The 23867-nt window shown below is 42.1% G+C and overlaps 1 long non-coding RNA gene across 1 annotated transcript; it reads left to right on the plus strand.

Annotated features, from left to right (window-relative positions):
* Window positions 1-11532: 11532 nt before the first annotated feature.
* LOC135322733 (uncharacterized) lies at window positions 11533-16661 on the plus strand. The gene is made up of 2 exons (XR_010383507.1): window positions 11533-11701; window positions 15899-16661. It is a non-coding gene; the product is annotated as an uncharacterized LOC135322733 (long non-coding RNA).
* Window positions 16662-23867: the final 7206 nt, after the last annotated feature.

The following is a 23867-nucleotide window of genomic DNA, read 5'->3' on the forward strand; positions in this document are numbered from 1 at the left end:
ACGGTGACCTGAGTCTTTATCTTCACCCAGCAGCAGTGAACCTTAAGGAGGTGGTGCACCCCAGGGCTGGTCAGCACTCCACTTTTCCCTGGGGCAGTGGGACCTGGCGGGGAGCTAAGCCTCTACCCCATCCAGTAGCAACAAGCCAGAGTAAGGAGGTTGGAGGCAAGGTTTCTTGGCACTCTGCCTCCCTCTATCCCCTGGTGGCAGTAGTGCCCAACAGGGTGGGAATTGGTGCCCCGCTTTTACCAGGAAGATGTCAATAGAGCAGAAGGGAGAGCTGGCCAGGTACCTCCCGGTCTGTGGTGAGGCAGGGTGACTCAGTGCCCTACCCTTACCGAGGTGGTATTGGCAGGGCCCTGAGGGAACTTGAACATACACCCTCACACTACACCACACCAGAAAGACTGCCTATTAGAAACAAGATAAAATAGGATCTAGAGTCTCATAGTATGATATCCAAAATGCCCAGAGTACAATAGAAAGTCACTTCTACCAAGAACCAGAAAAAGCAAAACGTGAATTTGAGAAGACAATCAACAGATGCCAACACCAAGAGAAACCGGATTTTAAAATGATCTGACAACAATTTTAAAGCAACCTCTTAAAAGTGCTTCCCAGGGAATTACAAATTCTCTTGGAATAAATAAAATATTAGTAAATTTCAGGAAATAGAAATGATTTAAAAAGGAACCAAATGGAAATTATAGAACTAAAAAAAGAGACAATAACCAATGTAAAAACTCATTGGATGGGCTCAGTAGAATGGAGAAGAGAGGATAAAATCTGTGAATTTGCAGACAGATCAATAGAATATACACAATATGAACAGCAGAGAACATAGGAAAAATACCTTGGACACGTTACTTAAACTGTCTAGATTTCATTTTCCTCATCTTTAAAATGAAGGTCATGTTTGTAGCTATGTCAAAGGCATGTTGTGACAATTGATTGAGATGTATCTAAAAGGCTTATTTGTCAGAGTGCCAGGCACATAGTCAATCCTCAATAAAAGTTAACTACTATGCTTATTATAATCACCCGTGTAGATAGCCATGTGATTTTATCTCTTTGTACAGTTAATTCAACTCAGTCTGTAGTTCAAAATGAGAAACACTATTCTCAGAAGCTGAGGGAGAGATTAGTGGTGGTGGGGGCTGGGTAGGGAAGGTTTCCTGAATGAAACATTTTAATCAGGGCTTGGAAGATGTCATGGGCCTCGGGATGAACAGGAGACTGGTCCCTTCCTTACAGAAGAGGCAGGTGCCTAGAAATGAGAAAGACGTGGTTGGGAGCTAACAAGGGCTACTACTGGTGTTCTTTTTGCCTCCTTAAGCTAATGCGGATAAAAAGAGCAGTGACTGGACAGACAGGAAGGAAGGCCTCAGCCTCTTGGGGACCATTTAGGAAATGACTTTGGCACAGAATGTGGTTTTGGTCTAAGTGAGCTCCTAAGAAGCAAGTTGCTATGCTAATTAGCCCTTAAATGTCTCCTCTCTGTCTCCTAAGCCATGGAAACACCCTACATTTCGGTTTATTTGAAGTCATCTACTGTTAGCAACAGCTGTTACATATGCCTACACGTGCCCGTGTGCACACATACACTCACATCACACTCACATCTACACTCATACACAGTTATACATTGTCAGTACACACTTGCAGACATACATGTACATCCACATACATTCACAGTCACACCGAGAGTTGCACCGTTTCACAATTACACATCCCACAGACACTCATGCAGTCAAGTACACTGACACTCACTGTCACACATTCAAACTCACACATGCAGCACACATCCACATCCATTCATATGCACAACCATGCACAACCACATACATACACACTTAAGTCATACAGACTTAAGACACACCATACACATACAAGCAGTCACCCACATGTGCTCACACCTCCCATGGAACATACATACACACACATGCACAAGCACCTTTTAAAACATCTCAACACATTTAATTTCATAATATGTTGTAATATGTAGACAATTTTCATATAAGCTAAAAACAGTTTAGTTAAGAATGAATCTCTACCAAGGTCACATAGAGAATCACTTTTCTTTGTGTGAATTCTCTAGGTTTATTTTTGTAGGAAAGCACCCAAGATTCTATAACTTCTTTTAATAGACAACACAAACGTAATGTTACTGTTCTTGCAATTTGCTTTGGCTTACTGTGGTACTTTTTAATAGTAACATACATTCTGGCTGTAAACCTTAAACAAGTGCCTATCTGGTTTAGCATATCCTTTGTACCTTCTCAGCATTTTCAGTTTTAGTCTATTTTCTGAAACAGCCATTTATTTTTCAATTGGTCTTGCAGGTTGTTTTTCTCAGAATCATCTTTTTGTAGTGGTCCAATTAATCTTCCAAGCTTAGGATTTTTTATCTTGATCTTTGGAATCTCTGAGACTTTTTTCTTCCTTTTTTTTTTTTTTTTCAATCACTTTCATTTTATTCTCTTTCACCTCTACTTGTTTTTATAGAAATATCTCTTTTTTTATGGTTCTGACTTCGGTATCGCCTTTAATATTACAGCACACTGCTTTTTCACTCTAGCTGTGAGTAGCCTGCAAGGGCAGACAGAGAACTAAAACCCGCGATGAAGAGCCTGCCATCATTTGCACAAGGTCCCAAATATACATTTATCATGCTGTGCACCTAATGGTTGGGTCCATCACCAAAGCAATAAAGGAAGCATATTAAGCAGATATATTGGTGCTGAGGATGGTTGCTTAAGAGAGTATAAATAAACACAATAGTTCTCAAAGAGGTAAACATCACCTGAGTTTCCATCTTAGCAAAGACAATTGGGAGCCATAATAATAACCTGGAATTTCTTCTTTATAGGCTTCTTGGTTTTTAGTTAGGTAAAAAAAGGTCTGTAATTTAGATCAGGGCCATTGGTTCCATAACAGTCAAACAGGGACTAATAATGCCAGTTAAACAAGTACTATACCTCATCTCTGACCCAGGATAATATGGCTCAGAATAAGAAAGGACTTAGGTAAGTAGGTATACTTTTACCTTCTTTTTTTTTTTTTTTTAATTAAGCTGGATCTGTTAACCCAGACAATTTTAGACTAGCCCAGTAGGGAAATTAGGTAAATGTACGGTGACCCAGAAGGAAATTGTGCTTTCCAGGAAGCTAGGGAGGAGGGCGAGGGTCTGTACTGGTTTGCTTCTATGCTGCTTTCCCCGCCCTGCTCTGCCCCGACGTGACATGATTTCGGATGCTGTCAATTCTTAGGTGCCCAGCAGGCTGACTGGCCTGTTTCATCGACGGAAACTAGTCCAGGCCTGTTATTCTTCGGCTCAATTTTTATTCTTCCCCTTGGTTTTGGTTGGTTGTGGTAGACAGAGCAGTAACAGCCTTTTCTATGGCTCTTTGCAGTGTATACGGCCTTCACATTAATCCTCAATCTTGTGAGATAGCGTGAATTACCCTTTCCACTGATCAGTGAGAACGTGATCTCAGAAAAGTTGGATGACTTGCTCAAGAACCATGCTTTTCCCCTTCGTGGCCAAAGTATTTGCTGAATATCCAGTTCTTCCCTACATTTACTAGTGCCCTTGTGGGAAGACGGGGCATTTAAGAGCCAGTGCATGACTCTCTGATCCCTTGCTCTGAGGGTCTCTGTTACCACAGTGACCTCGAAGCCATGTCTTGAGATGCTGGAGCCCCAGGATGCAAGTGGACTGGATTCTTGATTCTCTGCTTGAAGGGAGCTGCCCTGGAGAGCTGCCAGACTTGCCAATGGTGATTTTGCCTGAGTGAGAAAAAAAACCTATGATATATTTAGTTATTGAGATTTTTTTTTTTAATGGAGGTACTGGGCATTGAACCCAGGACCTCCTGCATGCTAAGCCTGTGCTCTACCACTGAGCTATACCCACCCCCCTAGTTACTGAGATTTTAATTATTACTTATTACTGCAACATAACTTAGCCTATCCACTGTGGTAAAATAATCCTTATTTTTATTTAAGTATATATATAGTTTAAAAATATGTTTTGTATAGATCAAATTTAATCTCCACAAGAATTCTGAAGATTAAATAGTATATTTATTTCTACTTGATCAGTGTCATAACACTACTGATGTATTCAGATTCTTTTCTGCTCTTTTAAGACTAGAAATCTTTCATGCGTAGAATTATCACAACTGGGATTTTATACTTTGATCAATGGCTGCCTAGAATTCAAGCTCCACAAGGATACTACATTCTTAAGCCTGAATTAGGTGGTTAATGGTTATTTGTTGAATGCAGTTAATATATGAGTGCCGGTATCAGCCGATGAGCGCATCGTATCCCTGTGGACAAGCCGCACAGATTCTATTTAGAACTAGGAGAGTTAGTTGTGTGATTTGAGTAATCCATGGCATTTGGCAAAAGGAGCTTGATTAATTTGACTTCATGATAGGGATATATCTACCCCCTGCCCCAAGACAGGATGGGCCCTGTGCTTGGGCCAGAAAATCCACCCTTCTGGCTGTTTTGATATGGGAACTTACTGACTTCAGGCCCTTTATGTTTTCATGTTAAAAATGATCTCTATTGGTGAACAGCCTGCATGCCCAGTTTATTAACAGAATACATTCTGATGGCATGCTAAACTTTGCCACAATTACTCTGGAGGCAGAGCCAATTTCACTGCATTTTATGCTTTAAGACCAGAGAGAAAAATCCACGATGGCTTTGGTTGTAATGATGTCATTAATTGTGTGAACCTTAGACTCTGATCTTTTGACACTGCAGGTGTTAATTACAGATATTAGATATTAGTAGGGGTGCTGGCTTGGAGCTGTTTACATAAACACCGAGTGAATGGCACTCTTAGAACTCTTCTATATTCAATGCAACTGTTTACACAGGACAATGACTTTTTTTTTTTTTTTTTTTTTTTTTTTTGGTGGGATAGATGCTTTGAATTGTTTCATCTCTTGGGATGATGGATTTATGCTGACCTGGCCACATTTTTGTGAGTCTTCTTGGTATCCTAGAGTGATTTTTGAGACAACTGGCTAGGACTAGCATAGCCTGTGACATGGAAATAAGTGATATTAACTGACAGATGAATAGATTAATGGCTCTGACCTTATTAAAATAATGTGCTAATCATCTGAACTGAAGAGCACTGACTTCAAAGAGAATTCTCGGAACCAGGGATAGCGACCAGGCCAAAATGCAAAACGAGTGGATGTCTTCTCTGGATTCAATCAGCGGTACAAATCCTGCTCACCTGTATGAGTCTAGCCACCATGGGCTTACGGACATCCGTAATTAGGTAACTTCATCCCTCCAGTGAAGTCTAACAAGGAAAATGCAATAGCACTCTGCCTGTTTAGACACAGCTCTTCCCACCTGTGCCCACGAAGAGGCTATGTGGTAACAAGAAGAAAAAGCAGTGGGTGCACTGCTTGCGGATGGAGGGCAGTCAGCTCAAAGCAGACAGAGGGAACAGTACAGGGCACGACTAAGAGTGATGGACAGCGAGGAGGCTGTGGCTCCAGACAGACCCCACTGAGATGTCATCTGAGATGGGGCCACCGGCTAAGCGTGTCTGCTCATGGGGCAGAATCACAGGGTCCCCACCCGCAAGTAACCCAAGGTCTTTTCAGCCAAATACAGGCAAGGCATCTGGAGAGGAAAGGCATGTAGGTACCAAAGCTGATCTTTTAATCAGACGGGTGAGCTGAGGGGAGTGACTGTTGGCCAGACATCGGTTGTTTAACTTGGAGGGCTGGAGCTCTGGTCCCCAGGCTCACAGGAAGCAGAGTGCCTCATGATACATTATTCAGGAAAACTTCATTTCTGACCATGCAGGTGTTCAACCACTTATCTGGTTTCTTTCATAATTTCCTGAGCAAATCCTTTGAAGTTGCAAAGTGTTGTGGTGTTGTGAGTCACTGAAGTGAATTATTATGGAAACATGTATTCAGGTGTTTCTGAAGTTGTAGGGAGCAGAATGCATTTCCTGTCTGTGTTTCAAAACTTAGTCCACAAAGTAAGGAAAGAGTTAAGAGTGACTAATTTAAAATTCATGGCTTGGGAAACAGATTCTGAATGAGAGAGATGAACAGTTCCCTGAAATAAGAAAAAAATAGGAGGAAATGTAGAAGTTTCCATCAAGTGAGATGAAAGTTGTCAGTGGATTGTGCAGGGAAATGGGATAACATTGTCTGGCAGCCTAATTCCCCTAAATCTCCATGGCGGGAGTCTTAAGCCAGAGATGATTTTTTATTTTTTATTTGGCTGTTCTGTTTTTCTTTCTCTTAAATTTCCTTTAAAAGAAGCCTAAGAAGCAGCATGCAAAGCATTCAGAATAATGCAAATTTACTCTCAAATGCTGATAAATGTAAAATAGCATTTTTTTGGCATTTGAACAAAATGCATTTCTTGTGCCATGGAAATTCTTGTTTTGTGGTAGTCTGTGTCATATTAGGTCATATTTCACACACTAAGCAGACTTGAACCAGCTTGGCCATTTCTGACAATGAGGCCCAAGACATTTCTTTCAAAATTTCCTGTTGTAAAAAAAAGAGAAAAATTCCCATTGAAGAATCTTTGTTTAGTGTCATGGAAAGAATTGTTGGTTGCACAGAAGTCTTTTAAGGAAGAAAACCACTATGTAAATAGTAAGTATTATTAAATCAACCCAAATTCTCCACTGCATGAGGCAGAAAACAAGCTTTCTCAAAAACCAGTGGCAGAATGAGTTTCTAGACTGAGAGGGTTTGGGAATGGAGGGTGGGGGGAGGAAACCCATCACCTCACTCCTCGCCAGGGCAGTGAGCCGGGAATTTAATAATCCCAATAATAATAGCAAACACACTTACCTTGTGCCAGGAATTTTGTAAGCACTGCTTTCTGTATGGAGCTCAATGAATTCTCTTATACTCCATGAGGCAGGTGTGTTTTCACCCCTTTTTGCACATGGGAAACTGAGTGCAGAGATGCTATGACTTGTCAGAGATCATACAGGCAGTGTGGTGCTGCTGTGGGTTTAGCCAGCTTGGTCTACAGATCAAGACAACCACTCAGGGGAAGTGACTTATGGTTGATCAGGAAGAGACCCTCTGAGTTAAAAATATTTCCATAATACTCTCTGAGATTTACCTAAGTGTCTGAAGCCTGACCGATAAAAACTTCATTTGAGTTAAGTGGTAGACTTTATTCAGAGGAAAACCTCAGTAATAGAAGAGTAACATTTCCTTTCCTACATAATTGAGGGAAAGATGTTTTGAAGGAAAGAGAGGCTACTCTGTGTGTGAAGCCTCACAGGCTGGAGAGAGGCAAGGAGGGTGGGCAGCCAAGAGACAGCAGCCTGCCCACCACCAGGGGAACTGTGTTGGGAAGGCAGACAAGGCCAGAAGAGGCCACGCAGATGGGCTTTAAAAGTCAGGCCGACCTGAGTTTGAAACCCTCCCTACCACTTGCCAGGCGACTTCCTTCATCTCTCTTTGCTTTGGTATCTTCTGGTACCTTTTGGAGTGATTTTAAACAGATGAGATGATGAGGGTAACATTTTAACACAGATGTTAGCACAAAGTGGAGAGGCAAAATGAACACAAATTCCAGACTGGGCTGCCCAGGGTCAAGTCCATAGGAACCTCACGCATTGGTTGTGTGTCTTAGGGCCCATTAGTCAAACTCTCTGAGATCTGGGGCCCATTAGGGAATCTACCTCCCCATGTCGTCTGGGAGGGGTTGGTTGAATTAGTATGTGTGAAGTGTTCAGCATAGTCCTTGGCACGTAATATGTGCTCTGTGATCGTTGGCTATTTGAAGAGCAAGCTCAAAAAAATAGCAACTGATATCAGTAAGTATAAATAAACCTCCTTGGAATTTTTTTCCTAGCATGTCCATGCCATGCATGGCTACCTGTCAGCCTGTAAACAAGCTCTTTTCATTGGCTTTGAACTTTCCTATATCTCTTGTGAATTCTTTGCCTGTTGTTTTTGGTTAAATTCTGTCTCTTACCAAGTATAAGTTTGGTCAAAAGTGTAATGCAGTGGATACCAAGGTGAGATTTTTTTTTCTTTTAGGCTTTTAGAAACAGTCACTGTAGGAACAAAGGATTCCATCTTTGTATTCAGATCGACAACCAAAGGGTGGATGTGAATTGTACGTGGCCTTGTTGTCCAAGGTATCAGGGAGTGAACCTTTGGTTTCCTGTTCAGTTTCCTGAGCTCTGTGTTCCAATGTGACACTTCAGAATTGGGGCAGTTCCAGAGTTTTGTTCTAATGATGCAGAAATGCAAGGACTCTAGCCGCTGGCCCAGTGCACTGTTGACAAGCCCACTTATAAGAATGTATTCGTCACTATTTCCTGGGAATATTTTTAAATGGTCTTGGTGCTTTGTTCTGGCCTCCGTATCAGTGTGCTCCGAGTGGCATTCCGCACAGGGACGTTGTGAACAAACACGAGAGGCTGGCAATCATATTTTCCTACTTAGTGATTGTTCACTCACCTATCCACCCATTCACTTAAAACACGTTTATTGAGCCTCTACTATGTGCCAGGAATTATTCTAGATGCTGGGGATTCAGCAGTGAACTGACACACACCTCTGCCATCAGGGTGCTTGCATTCTAGTGAAGGGAGAGAACAACCCAGGTAGGTGATGTGTGTGCCACGTGAGGTGGTGATAATGGACTGAGGAAGAGAACAAAGCAGGAGAGGTTGGGGAGGTGGGGGGGGGGGCTAGGAAACCCTCACCAGAGGGATGTTTGAAGGAAGATCTGCAGAGCTGGGGAATGAGGTATGTGGGAAGGACATTCCCGGCAGAGGAATGGAGTCAACAAGAGTTTAGGGCAGGGCGAGGGGCCTGTGGTCAAAGCTGCAGAGGAAGAGTGAGTGAGGGGGAGAGTAACTGGGAGTCGAGTCAGAGCATCGGCACATTATCTGGTCATGGTAAGAAATTTGGTTCTTTTCAGGGTGGTGTGGCAAGCTACTGCAGGCTCTCAAGCAGAGGAGTAACCCAACCTGAATCTCGTTTTACCAGGTTTGTTCTGGCTGCTGGATTGAAAGACAGAAAGTTAGGTAACAAACAGCAAATGGAGGTGGGCAGTTACGGCCCTATTAAAGTGATCCAGGGAGAGAGGCTGTTAAGGGATCAGGGTGCTGGCCTGGTGGTGAGAAGTGGCTGGATTCTGGGAACATCCTGGAAGGTAAAATACAGCCACTCTGGAAAAATAGTTTGGCAGTTTCTGAAACAAAGCAAAAACAACAAACAAACAAACACACATAAAACCCTAAACATTTATTTATCATATAACTCAGCAATTGTACTCCAGGGCAGTTATCTCAGAGAAATAAATACTTACGTTCACACAAAAACCTGTACAGGATTATTCATAGCAGCTTTATTTGTAATAGTGAAAAAAAAGAATCACAAACAATCAAAATGTCCTTCCATGAGTAAACTGTGGAATACCCACACCACAAAATACTACTTGGCAATGAAAAAGGAACAAATTATTGATACACGCTGCAACTTCTAGGGACCTGAAGGAAATCACACTGAGTGGAAAAAAAAGCCCATCTCCAAGGATCATTTTCTATATGGTTCCATTTATATGACATTTTTAAAATGCCAAAAATCAAAGAGATGGGAAACAGATGAGTGATTTGCCGAGGTTAAGGAAGAGGGGAGGGAGAGGTTATAAAAAGGGGTAGCACGAGGAAGTTCTTTGGTAATGGAATCGTTCTGTCTCTTGATTGCAGTGGTGGTTACAGGAAGTTACACGTATGACTAAATGACAGGGCGCAGTACATACACACCAATGCCATTTTCCTGATTTTGGTAACATGCTGTAGTTATGTAAGACGTAACATCGATGGAAACTGGGTAAAGAATACATGGGATCTCTGTGCTATCTTTGCAACTTCCTGTGAATCTGTAATCATTTCAAAAAGACAAAACAATTATGCCATACTATTAGCTGACGTGGGATTAAGGCAGAAGCTTCAGGGAAGGAAGGGAATGAGGAGGGCTCTGAGGCTCAGGCAGGGTTGTGGCTCCTTCACGGGGTCTCCTGCATTCTTTGGCACTCTTGACAGCATTTGTGGTTCCGTTTGAATTTCTGTACTTGTGTGAGGCTTAGAGCTTTCTAATAATAATAGAAGATGCTGATCAAGGGAGGTAATGAGTGAAGTGAACAGAATTTGCTGGCAGAACTGATGGAGGGTAAGAGAAAGGGGAGCCAAAGATGACTCTGAGAGTTTGGGCTGGAACAATGGAAAGAATGGAGTTGCAGTTAACGGTCAAAGGAGCTAATTTGGGGGTAAATATCAAGAGTTCAGGTTTAGACACGACAAGGTTGAGTCACCTATTTGAATCTTTGGAAATCATCAGCAGGAAAATGCTATTTCAAGCTATAAATCTAGATAAGATTACTCAGGGAGTGAGTATAGACAGACAATTCAGGGCTGAGCTTTGATACTCCAACATTTAGGGATTTAAGAGATAAAAGGAACCAGAAATGAAAATCAAGGTGGAGTGTCCAGGCAGGTCAGAGCAATACTAGGAGAGTGAGCTGTCCTCAAAGCCAGAGAGGGAAGTGACAGGAAAAGATAGTTGTCACCTGTCTCAAATGCTGTTGAAATGTCAGTGAGATGGAGACAGAGATTGGACCAGAGCTTTAGCAATGTGGAGGGTGCTGCGAACCTTGATGGAGTTTTGAGGGCAAAAGGATGACCAGAAAGGATTCAGGTTATAACAGAAAGCATTAAGTTAAAAACACATCTCATGACAGTTCCTGGGGAACCTTGCTATAAAGGGAAGAAGAAAATGTGGAAGTAACTGGGGAGAGAGTTGTTTTTTTCCCCTTTTGTAAGCTGAGTGGGAGTGAGCATGTTGTATCCTGATGGTTGTATCCGGTATAAGAAGGAAACACTGATGCTGCACGAGATTGGAGCAAACAGCTGAAGAAATGTCCTAGAAGGGGCGAGAAGGGTTGGGACCCAGTGCTCAGGGGCAAGTGTTAGCTTTTTCTAGGAGAGGAGGCGAGTCCCAGGGTGCAGGTGTGGATGGGGGGAGGGGAACGTGTGTGGAGGTGCCAGCTCATGGGAGTTCCCTTTGGGTGGGTTCTATCTTTCCAGTGAAAGAGTCAGCAAGGTCACAGCAGCTGAGGGTGAGAGCGAGGAGGTGGGACTGGAGATTAGGGGAGAAATGAGGACGTGGGAGAGCGAGAAGAAGGAATGCTCCAGGGGCGCCTTGTGTGCTTCTTGGGCGGCACAGGGTGCCCACATGAGTGAGTGACCCCGAGCGTGGAGCTGTGGTTCAAGTGCAGCTTGGTTCAGCCGCAGCACATGTGCCGTACGCAGTGAGGCCTCTCTACTGTTAGTTCGGTCTGTCTGTCATTGCAAAAACTGTGCTTCCTCTTTTGTCAATGATTCCACAATTTGTGCAACCCTCGTGACCTCAAGTCTCTCTTAACCTTTGAGTTGAGAGGTTAATTTTGAAATCGTAGATTTTGGAAGAAAGAAAAAAGAAGAGGGGGGATGTCTCATGAGAGGAGGTGTGGGAATCAGAGTCAGGAGGACAGAAAAGAGCACTTCTGCTTATTTCATCAGTTAAGAAGCGTGTGAAAGTGTTTTAAGTCACTGACACACAAAGACAGCTGGGCCTAATGGCATAGCTGGGATAGCTTTACTTGTGTTGCATTCATTCAAGTAAGTACTTATTGAGAATCAAGTGTTGGACCAGGCACTATGCTGTGTCCCAGGGACGTGAGAGCAGATGGTCACTGACCTTGAAGGGCTCTAGGTACAATGGGAGCAGAAGTGTTGAAAGTGTGGTGAGTGCAAGGATGCAAAGATAGAAATACACATTTGGGAACGAGGAAGGGAGGCTTGTGGATCCCATCTGGCAGTGGATGAGAGTGATTCAGAAAGATGCTGAGCTCAGGAGGCTGGGATTGAGATTTATAGGAGGAGGGAGGGATAGCTAGGTGACAGGGTGGAAAGGGGAAAGAAAGCCATTTCCTGCAGTGACAGAGCAAAGGTGAAAGAGTAGGAGGGAAGAGAAGCAGGGAAATAAGGGCTCCAAGGGAGAGTCTCCAGGGCTAGACGGAAAGGACGAGAACACGGGGGAAGAGCAGAGAGGGGTCGGAGAACGGCTCTGACCTGGGGAACCTGTATTTTATTGCTAAAGCCCTGTTAGTTCTGTATCTTCTTGCAAGCCTGGCTGGGACCTAGGAGAGGAAGAGGAAGTGACCAATAAGGAAATAAGGGGGGGGCGGGAAGAAGGCCAGCTTACTGGTGGGTGTGGCTGGGATAGTCCCCAATGACTGAGGCCCCAGTGTGGAGCCGGCCTTTCCCTCTCTCCCAGCCTGGATCAGAGTTTGTGCCACTTGTCAGTAAGCCAGGGGGTCAAGGAAGAGCCCTAGACCAGACATCAGGAGACCTGGGTCCTTGTCTCTGAGGTGAACTCACTGGGCAAGTCATTTACTTCTGGGCCCTGCTTTCCTCATCTGTTAAACCAGGTGGTTGGGTCTGAAGCACAGCTGAGTCATCCCTGGAGAATGTTCCCCAGACATTCAACCTTAGTGACTTCAGGGATATCCTATTTCATTCCCCATTAAACTCCACAGTGCTACGCCTCTTTCATGCTGGTGAACTATTCTGATTCAGGCAGCTGGCAGGGCATCTGTGACCTCTCTTCATTTGTCCTCTTATTCTCCTGTTATTTAGTGTTACTGGTTGCCATAGAAGAAGATTTAGTACTTCCACGGAGAGGATGATAGACTGTCAACCCTGTGGGTTGATGCTCTGAGAAGAGTGAGGAATGTGTGTAATAGAGATGAAGATGGGGTGATGATGGTGAAGATGATGATGAAGATGCATGATGATGGTGAAGATGGGGATGATGGTGATGATGAAGATGGGGTTGATGATGAAGCTGGGGATGATGATGATGGTGAAGATGGGGATGATGGTGAAGATGGGGTGATGATGGTGAAGATGAGGATGATGATGAAGATGGGGGTGATGATGGTGAAGATGAGGATGATGATGAAGATGGGGGTAATGATGGTGAAGATGGGGATGATGGTGATAATGGGCAAGATGGCGATGATGGTGGTGATGGGCAAGATGGGGATGATGGTGAAGGTGGGGATGATGATGATGGTGAAGGTGGGGATGATGATGATGGTGAAGATGGGGATGGTGATGATGGTGATTCTAATAGCTAATGTTTATTGATCACCTATTTTTAACATAGCATTATCACATTTAATATTCACAACAAATCTTTCATGTAAACATTTCCATTATCTGCATTTAAAAGATGAGGAAATTGAGGTGCACAAAGGTAAAGTAACTATCTCAAAGTCACATGGCATTTGAACCCATGTATTATGACCATGGCTTACATTGCAGCATCACAGGAGGCTGCCTCCATGTATGGGAATGGTGGCTCCGTGTGGAGATCCAGAGCACCATTGGAGGGTGTGAGTAACAGAGGGAAAAGGGAAGGAAGGGTGAGGGTTGGGGAGTACATCATTCTTGCAAGTCCACGGCAGGCTTCCAGATACTGAATGCTGCCAGGAGTTACAATTTCTGTCAGTTGACTTACATTTTTCTAAGGGTTACTATGCATTGCAAGATGAAAAATGTGGCTATAATAGCAAGAGAAAGGCTTTCCAGGGGAATCAAGCGTTGCAGCTCAGTTAAAATGGCGGAGGGAAAGGTTGGAACAGCACCTCTTCCCTCACCTTCCTCCCCAGCTCTGGAGGCCACCCCCTGGTGACTTCAGCCTCCTCTAGCCAAACATGGCTCATATACCAGGGATTTGACTCTGGCTCAAATGACCTACTATAAAACAGGAATGCAAATTTCCTGTTTGTTATACGGAAATTTTCTTTGTATGCCAAATTTACCACAAAACCACATGGCACATAGCACCAGGGCTATTGTAAGTGTTTGGTTTTACCAGCGACTAACTGCAACTTGAATGATGAAGAACTTTCTCATTCATCAGAAATCAAAACCTGCTCTATTCAACAAGAAATCTTTAATAATTTTCTGGTCTTTCCTGCAGCAGGCTGTGAACCATTTCTGGAAATAATTATTCCTTGGTTGCAAAAGTCCTACAAAAGAGGTCAACGGGTGAAGGAAAGAAATGACACATTTCCAAAAATCTGCTTTCCTCTTTCAAATACTTTTCTGGCCACTTCTTTTTCCTGTTGCGTAATCAGGCAACTCTCGGTCTGATGAGGCAAGCCTGCACCCTCTTGCTATGGATTTTTGGCGGTTGGTCTTTTTGACATTTGGGGGCTGAAAGGGGCCCAGTGGGTGGTCTCTGCCAGGCACTTAGTGCGCTGTAGATGCTCAGTAGATGTTAATTATCAATGATGGTAACAAGGCTGACAAGATCCTCTGTTCCCACTGTTCAGCTTCCCTCTTAGGTGGGGGAACAGACCAGTGTGAAGCAGAAATATTGGTGGCCACTTCCTCCTTTAATGCAAGGCTCTGTGGGCCCTGGCTGTCACCGTCCATTACCATTTGAATAACCTATTGTCCTAAGAATAAAGGAACTAATTTCCTTTCTACCGTGCTACTAGGGTCAGCAGTAACTCATTTTAGGATGCTACAGTTGCTTGCAATTATCTTGCTAGAGAATGAAGAAGTATTTGGAAAAATCCACTCCCTGGTGGTGATGCTGCTGCTCTTATTTTGTTTTCCATTATGCTGAGTAACATTCCTCTCCCTTGGCCTCCAGAACTCTTTACAAAGTCTCCGTGCATAAGAGTGATGCCAACTGCAGGGAGATGAGTGCTCTACACATCTTCATCTTGTCTTGTTTCTGGTGCTCTCGGCCTCCTGACTTAACTCTGTGTCTTCGGGGATCCATTTCATGGGGCCTTGGAGTCTGGGATGTATCTTCTTCTATCTGTGTTTTCTCGCTGCCATGATTTCTGTTACCCGAAACAGTAGGGAATGGGTTCATTTCTGAAGTTAAGAGTAAGCTTGGAGATGAAATGAACACATTTCTCGACATGTATAAATGTTGATATACTAAAAATGCCCAATTTTTAAGTAAAGTGATGCCAATCTAGGGAGCTTTGAGTAATTTAAGAATAAACATTTAAGAATGGTTTCTTTGGATGTTCAGGAGACACAATCTGAAAGTATGTGACGGGTGGATTTTGTGACTTTATCAATTGTTCAGTTCAGTTCTTTTGATGGGGTGAGGGGGTTCAGTTATGATCTGTGCAAGGGTGTAGGGAATGAGAACCCCACATTGTGTGTTCAGACAGGGTGTTGTGGTCTGGAGAGGAAAGACCTGCCCCTGGAATCTGGGATGGCTAAGAAGTCCTTGGGGCTTTGGGATCCTTCACTGATGTTTGGGATTAGACCATGGCGGGGGGTGACTTTGTACTTATGGAGGATGGATCAGCTCCCAGACTAAGTGGCCTGGAGAAGAGGGGATAGTGTTTGGAGCATCCTGGCTAGAGAGCAGGCTTCTTGGAACCTGTAGTAGTTAATCTTATGTGTCAGTTCGGCTGTTATGGAGCCAAGTTGTTTGGTCAAACATGAGTCTACATATTGCTGTGTAGGTATTTTTCAGATGTGATTAACACTTAAAATCAGTAGACTTTGAATAAAACAGATGACCCTCCATAATGTGGGTGGACCTCATCCAATCAGTTGAAGGCCTTCAGAGAAAAGACTAAGGTCCCTGGAAGAGGAAGGAATTCTGCTTCTAGTCTGCCTTTGGACTCAAAACCGCAACATTGACTCAGCTGGAATTTCCAGCCTGCTGGTCTGCCCTGCATAATTTGGACTTGCCAGCCCCTACAATCACTTGAGCCAATTCCTTAAAATTAATCTATGTATATACACCTTATTGGTTCTGTTTTTCAGAGAGCCTGACTCATTCAGAAGCTGGTTGGATCCTGGATTGAGACTTTGGCGTGTGTTCTTGGGACTCCTGGAGGAAACTGCACCTGGAGCTGTAGGCAACCATGGGGACTCCAAGTGTGACTGTCCTTCCAAGCTGGCTTCAAATCCCTAATTCACTCAGGCTGCCCTGTGGTTCAGACTTCAGTGTCAGCAGATTGTGGTAGCTCACTTGCCTTTGGCTGCCAAGTCTCATGGGTGACTGATGGGTTATTTATATTTGCAGATTGGGATTTAGTTGGCCTATTCTAAGTATATGACAATGTCTCTGCACCTCTGTTTCCTGTCTCTAAAGAATTAATGACTGTCCTGACAAAGATGGAGAGCCTGTTTGGGAAGGAAGATGGAGCAGGAAAAATAGAACATTTCGAGCTCCAAAGGTGTCATGTACTTTGGCAGGGGGGACAGAAAGGGATTGGGGGTGTCGCTGAAGATGGAAAACGTTGAGTTGTATTAAGTTAACCAATTAAATTAGGGCAAAGAGAGGCCAATGAGGAGAGAGACGAGGACTGCAAGTCTCAAGAACCGGGGCCAGGCTGGAGGCAGGCAGTGGGCCTTGGGCGGTGGAGGGGGATTCAAGTTATGAGGCAGGCGGTAGGCACAGAGGTCAAATGAAGGCTGGCTCCACTCCACACTGGTTACCCACTACGTGTAGTAGAGGATGCCCTGCGGCCTGCAGAGCCACAACAGGTGACTGAAGTTTATATAAACGCGATTGAATCCTGTTCATTTTCCCCTCAGGAGCTGTTTCCTCTTTACTTTTTTACAGGTTTTCATTTAGTTGACTTGCTTGCTGGTCTTTAGGTTTTGGTAGAAGTTTCACCTGACAACAACCTCCATAAATGCAGATCTAGGCAGATAATTTGGAGGTGCTGCGGTATGTGTGTGTGTCACCTGCTTTTAAAGCCTCATAAACCAGGGCTGGAAAGTGACCTGCCCATACACGTGGCAGATTTACCACCGGCACCACCAGAAATTGATGTCATGGCTTCTACTCAGTTGCATGCAATTACTACCTTACTCTAGATGGACATTGCAGTGTTATTTTAAAAATTAGAGTGATTCTTGTTTGTCCCTCCGATATTTTTATGATATGTAAATGAGGGGCACTCCAGGTCATTCTTATTATATTTACATAATTTTGAGTCTAGCTTTCTTTATAAGAGCAAAGTTACTGGATTATACCAAAGCTATCATCAATGGCATATAAAGGAAGGGATGGTGGGGCATCTGGGAAGTTCTTGTGGGGCCAGAAAAGATGCTGGGAAAGATGAAGCCATCTGCTCAAGTCTATCTGAAAGGATGGTGTTAGGGAGCTGCCAGTGTTGACTGGTGTGGAGTCTTTGCTCTCATGGGAGATACACGCAGGTGCTGAGTAGCTGGTGATGGGAAGGATGACACATGATGTGGTCTCTGTTGCTTCAAGAAAAGAGCAGATGCAGATGTGACAAGCCCAGCTGATCTATCACACAACGTGTCATCCAGTTATTTTGTCATTTTTGCCTGAGCTGTTGGATGTATATGAAGTTTTCTGGGGTCTGGATTATAAATCTAATTACACACTAGTCATTCTTGTGCCAGTTAATGAGAGACTAGGAATGTCCCGACTTTAACTGGAAGTCACGGGGCAACTCAGTCAATGGAAAGAGAGACCTGGAATCGCCGTGAAAGGGCAGGCACACTGAGGAGCCCTGCTGTGGTCCATCAGCCCAGCTTTGGGCTTGATCTAGACATCAGATTAGTTCGTGTGGTTATTGGTTGGCCCCAGGACTCATCAAGGTTCCATTCTGTTAGGTTACTTGGAGCCAACGGCAAATTTATTACTCAAAGTTCCAGAACCCCCTGCTCTTCAGGTATTAATTCTGTATTGGTTAGGATTACATCTGGCTGCATACGACAGAGAACCTAAAGTTGTTGAAACACATATGGTATTTTCCCTCATGTACAAAGTGAAGAGGGAATTGGTCCAAGCCTGGTGTGATGTATTCCGGAGTTCTCAGGGGTCCGGGCCCCTTCCTGCTCTCTGTCCTACAATTCCTGAGGTACATACAGCCTTTATTCACATGGTCCCAAATAGCTCTTACTGCTTTGGCCATCACATCTATGTTTTAGGCAGTGGGATGGAGGATGTGTAAAGAAGGCTCTGTTCCTTCCCTCTAGGACATCTCTCAAAAGTCAGACACAACACCTAATGGGTTACCCAGTGTCCAGAACTTAATCACCTGAGAATGCTGAGCTGCAAGGGAGCTGGAAAATACACACTTTATTCCTGGTGGCCAGGGGCCCAGCTAAACGTCAGTGCTCAGTGACTAAGGAAGTAGGGGAGAAGGGATATTTTAGACATCTAGCAGTCCCTTCCTCCCTTCTGCCACATGTTGCTTGATAGTGTTTAAATTTACATATTTTTAAAATGCAAGAATTATTGAAAGCAGAGAAAAGGAAACCCTTGTGCACTGTTGGAATGTAAATTGGTGCAGCCACTATGGAAAACAGCATGGAGGCCCCTCAAATAATTCAAAATTGAACTACCATTTGATCCAGCCATCCTACTTCTGGGAATATATCTGAAGGAAAGAAAATCACTGTCTTGAAAAGACATCTGTATCCCCATGTTCACTGCAGCATTATTCGCCAACCTATTGTAAATAGGTTTCCAACCAATGGAAAGAACCTAAATGTCCATTGACAGACGAATGGATAAAGAAGTTGTAGTATATGTATATATACAATGGAATATTATTCAGCCATAAAAGAAGGAAACTGTCATTTATGGCAACATGGATGGACCTGAGGGCATTATGCTAAGTGAAATAAGTCAGACAGAGAAAAACAGATACTGTATGATCTCACTTACATGTGGAATCTAAAAAAACCCTGAACTCATGAAAACAGAACAGATTGGGGATTGCCAGAAGTATGGGGTAGTTAGGGGTTGGGGGAAATGGGTAAAGGTCAAAAGGTACAAACTTCCAGTGACAAGAGGAATAAATCCTTGAGAAGTAATATACTGCCTGGTGAGTACAGTTAACAATACTGTATTGTATATTTGATAGTTGCTAAGAGAGCAAATCTTAAAAGTTCTCATCATAAGAAAAAAAAATTTGCGACTGTGTGAGGTACGGGTGTTACCTAAACTTATTGTGGTGATCATTTTGCAGTATAAACATACAGCAAATCATTGTCATGGATACCTTAAACTAATACACTGTTATACATCAATTATATCTCAATAAAACTGTGGAGGTGGGAGGAAGAAATGAGGCGTGGATAAGAAAGGAACTATTTAATGTCTACCCTGTACCAGGATGGGGTCAGGTCCCATGGAGGAATTAAATATGACTAAAATGGGTCAGAGAAATGGAGATGCTGTAGGTCCTGAGGCACAGTGTTATTTTATGTACCATTAGGGAAGAAAATCATTACTAGTTTTAACTGTAATAAAATTTACATTGTCAGATACCCCAATGATTTCAGGGATGTTTAAATGTGAAAAAAATATGCCTCTTAGAATTATTGCAATGAAGTACATCAGAGTGTGGATTCTGGTATCAGATTTTGGGAGTGGCTTATTTAATCTCTCTAAACCTCTGCACCTCCATCTGAAAAATGAGCATAATAACAGTTTCTAACTCATAGTATTGTGAAAAGATTAAATGAGATAATTCACATGTAGCTCATATCCCAATGGCAGACATATAAGAGGTGCTCATTAAATACTGGCTTTTAGTGGTTTTAATTAATTAATTTTAATTTTTATTGATGTATTTACAATATTTTTACAATATTGTGTTAGTTTCAGGTGTACTGCAAAATGATTCAGATATATATTCCAGATTATTTTCTATTATGGGTTATTACAAGGTATTGGATATAGTTCCCTGTGCTGTACAGTAAATCCTTGTTGCTTATCTATTTTGTGTATAGTAGTTATTATCTGTTAATCCCATCTACTAACCTATTCCTCCCTACCTCCCTTTCCCCTTTGGTAACCATAAGTTTCTTTTCTATGTCTGTGGGTTTGTTTCCATTTTGTATATAGATTCATTTGTATTGTTTTTTAAATTCCACATATAATTGATATCATATAATATTTATCTTTTTCTGTCTGACTTATTTTACTAAATATAATATTCTCTAGGTCCATCCATGTTAGGGCCAATGGCAATAATTTATTCCTTTTTTTTGGCTGAGTAATATTCTATTGCATACGTATATCACATCTTCTTTATCCAGTCATCTGGTGATGGGCACTTGGGTTGTTTCCAAGTCTTGGCTATCATAAATAGTGCTGCTGTGAACACTGAGGTGCATGTATCTTTTTGAATTACAGTTTTCATCTTTTCTGGATAAATATCTAGGAGTAGGATTACTGGATCATTAAGTTTCTTCCCTCAAAACTGCTTAGTGGGAGACATGGCTAACATAAGAATGCTAACAAAATGAGAAGACGGGTGGGAAATCCCTCAGCCTATGTGTTCCAAGTGGGAAAGCGGTATTTGGATGTGGGCTGCTTCTCCAACTACAAAGAGAGACATGATCTGTTTAAAAGAGGTCAGTTGGAAGAGTCTTTTAAAAAATAGTTCTAGGACAGCTAATATGTGTGATAAATATTATGTCTATTTAAGTGATCTTGAGAAATCACTTCTCAAGTGATTTCTCAGCAGCAGGGAGAAATATTAAGCATTCAGACAATTCCATGACATTAGATCTCAGTTCCCCTTATCTGCCTGGAATGGACCCATCTGGGAAGAATGCCTCCTGAATAGAATTTCAGTCACTGGAAAGATCTGAATGTGTCTGAGGACATTAGAGGTTCCTCCCAATGGGAGACTTACAGAACATGTTCTTCTGGAAAGTTCTCACATTTTCACCAATGACTGGACCCATAAGATCCTTAGTAAACTTGTCCCCTAGAGGCAAATATCTCATGCAGAAAGAGAAACCCCCATTTGTTTTCAAGGAAATGTTGACAGTTGCAAAAGAATAGAATCATCTCCCCAGAAGAAAGCTGATTATAGTAGGTTTTATAGTTCTTTGAGGAAGAATTCTTCCCCAACACATTTTCTTTGCTCTATTTGATTTAGAACAGAGTGCCTCTTTCAAGTGTGTTTATTCCTTTTGGGTAAGTGGTGCCTATGACGTTTATGGCCTAGAATAGTGTAACGTATCAATTATGTTTTAAAGAAACTAACCAACCTAAAGTTAGCCAAGTTATCTTGAGAATTTTTGGTTTCATAAGGCACCTCATATATTATGTAGTTCAGGTTTGAGACAAAAAAGTTGAAAATCCCAGATATTGTATATGTCTTAACATATTATTTTATTGTGTTCAGGGAAATTTAAAAAATGGATTAATCTTGCTTAATAACGTCTTTATTTCTAAGTTTTATATTACTTTAGGGCTGGCCTTGGGGTTCCTTCATAATATTCATACAAAAAAATTTTCATTTGAACCTATGGAACTTGAATATTTCTTAGATTCCCACTAGCTGTGGAAGTGCCCTGGTTGAGGTGACTTTCACTGTGGTAGTCCTTTCATTCTTTGGGTCAACAACCACTTCTAAGAGTGGTTGATCTGTTATGTCAGGCCCTGATTTGTCATGGCTTCTGTGTCACTCAGGGAATCCTCCAGAAGACAGAGGAGGAGAAGGCAGAAGCTTGCAGTCCTGGCCTCTCTGGTCCTATAGACTGGCTGCTGCCTCTCTGCTTGGCATGTACAACTTGCCCTTGACCTCTAATGACCTGGATAATTTATCCTCTGAGTAGCTATGGCCTGGAATTCTGCCTGCTGACCCAAGCTGTTCATCTCACCCTTCGGTCAACAGAAAAATGTCCTCTCCTTCTACAGCCCAGCTCTCTGTTTCTTGGGTATGTGGGTGGATGGGAGAGAAACAAACTGTCTTGTAAACAGCTTTCAAGAGATACATCTGTTTAAATTATATTACAAGCTGTCCAGGGACGAAGCGGCAAAATTCACGCAGCAGGGTGGCTTTAGGGTCTTACTGATACAGCTTTGCACACATTTCTCTCTTTTTTTAGGGTACATAGGCATTCCTGCTCCTAACATTTTTGAAGCCCAGAGGAAGAGTAAAAATGGAGATCCACATATAAAAGTATAAATATGTAAAAGTATAAGTCAAGTGAGCATATTGTTATATAAAATACATTTTAACGTACTATCTTCAATTTCCCTTCATCACAATGGAATTTCTATCTTTTAAATTTCAGCTTTTTTATTTTTTTGAACTCCATTTTGTTTTTTGTCATGATTATATCTTGTTTTCAACCTCAATGATCTAAAGTATGAAAAAAATATAATTTTTTACAGTGTACTAAATTTGAACACATTTAAAAAATACATGAATTAAAATAAATATAAACATTGAAAAATAAATTTTTTCATATTTTCCAAAAGGTTATTTTTTTCTTCTGAACTAGTATAGGAGATCTATTGAAATTAGGAGAGAAAATTCAACTGGGAATTAATGAATATCATAAATATCAATCAATTTTAAAAATAGAGCTGGTATTTTAATTTTAATTTTCTGAATATAAATTAAATCATTTAAATATATTTATAAAAATAAAACTATTATTACTTCTAATGTTCAATGTCCTTCTAGTTACCAATGTAAAGAAAAGATATTTTACCTCATGTATGTTATGTCTAGATCTTTTTGCATAGTTTTAAAGTATAAACTTATGTGTATATAATTTAAGAGTAATGTGAACTATCTAATATTGAAGAATGTTTCTCCTCTTCCACATGCATCTGTTGTGAGGGGTATGTTGATTTGTTAGTATCTCTAGAACCCCAAACGTGAAACTTGAAGAGAAGGAAGATAGCAGATGCTCAGTGGTGATGGGAAATGATACTTCATTTTGCAAGCATCCATTATACTCATAATATTGGGATGATTGTGCCACATTATTTAACATGTTTTTTCCCTTACTTAAGCACTTTTAGCTACTCACATCTTCCCTGCATTCTGAAGCTTTGTCAGTCTCTGAAGTTGGCAGAGGCATAGCCCACAAACCTTCATGGCATTTGGATGCAGTTGTCATTTCTTTCAAAGACAGGACAAGAGAAATGAAAAATTTCCCTGGGGCTCGAACGTCATTAATACTGAGAGCAGTTACTTAGGATTACGGATTGTGTTTAAATTCTGAGTCTTGGATTGCAAGAGACAGAGATGCCCAAGTGTTATTTTTTTGTTTTGTTTTGTTTTAACTTTGGGGGAAGATAATTAGGTTTATTTATTTATTTTGATGGAGGTACTGGGGATTGAATCCAGGACCTTGTGCATGCTAGGCATGCACTCTGCTACTGAGCTATACCCTTCCCCCTCTAAGTTCTTTAGTGAATTTCTTTTGCTTGGGTTTAAGGGCTTAGGCACCATCAAGAGACAATTTTAAAGGGTGGGCATCAGTGCACCGCCTGGCTCCATGCCAGCCAGCACTTCAGCTTTGGATACTCCGGTCTTGTGCTACTTCTCATCTGTCATCCTTGATTCTCTCCTTATTTACAGTGCTTTTCTCTGGGCACTTGGCTGTCCTTTCCAGACATCTAGTTTCCTCTAGACTTTTCGAGAAGACATATTTCTAGTTTACATGAATATCACTGTCATAGTATGAGTCCTTTCCATGTTTTGCATGTCCTTGTGTTGCCGATAGATGCAACCGGTGTTCCAGGTTCTTGTCCCGTCCCAGAAAGTATTCAGAGACAAGACATAGTGGTTTAAAAGGTAAAGTGAGGATTTATTAAAGGGTGGATAGTACGCTCTCAAGGGGAGAGCGGGCAGGCTCAGGTGAGCGGCTGCTCTGAGTTTCTTTGGCAAGTTAGCTACATAGGGTGTAAAAATGAATGGGCGGAATATTCATCAGGGAGGGAAGGGTTTGGTGTCGTATTCCCTGATTATCATCCCAACTCCAC

Source organism: Camelus dromedarius, chromosome 13 (genome assembly GCF_036321535.1).
Source record: "Camelus dromedarius isolate mCamDro1 chromosome 13, mCamDro1.pat, whole genome shotgun sequence".
NCBI classification, from domain to species: Eukaryota; Metazoa; Chordata; class Mammalia; order Artiodactyla; family Camelidae; genus Camelus; species Camelus dromedarius.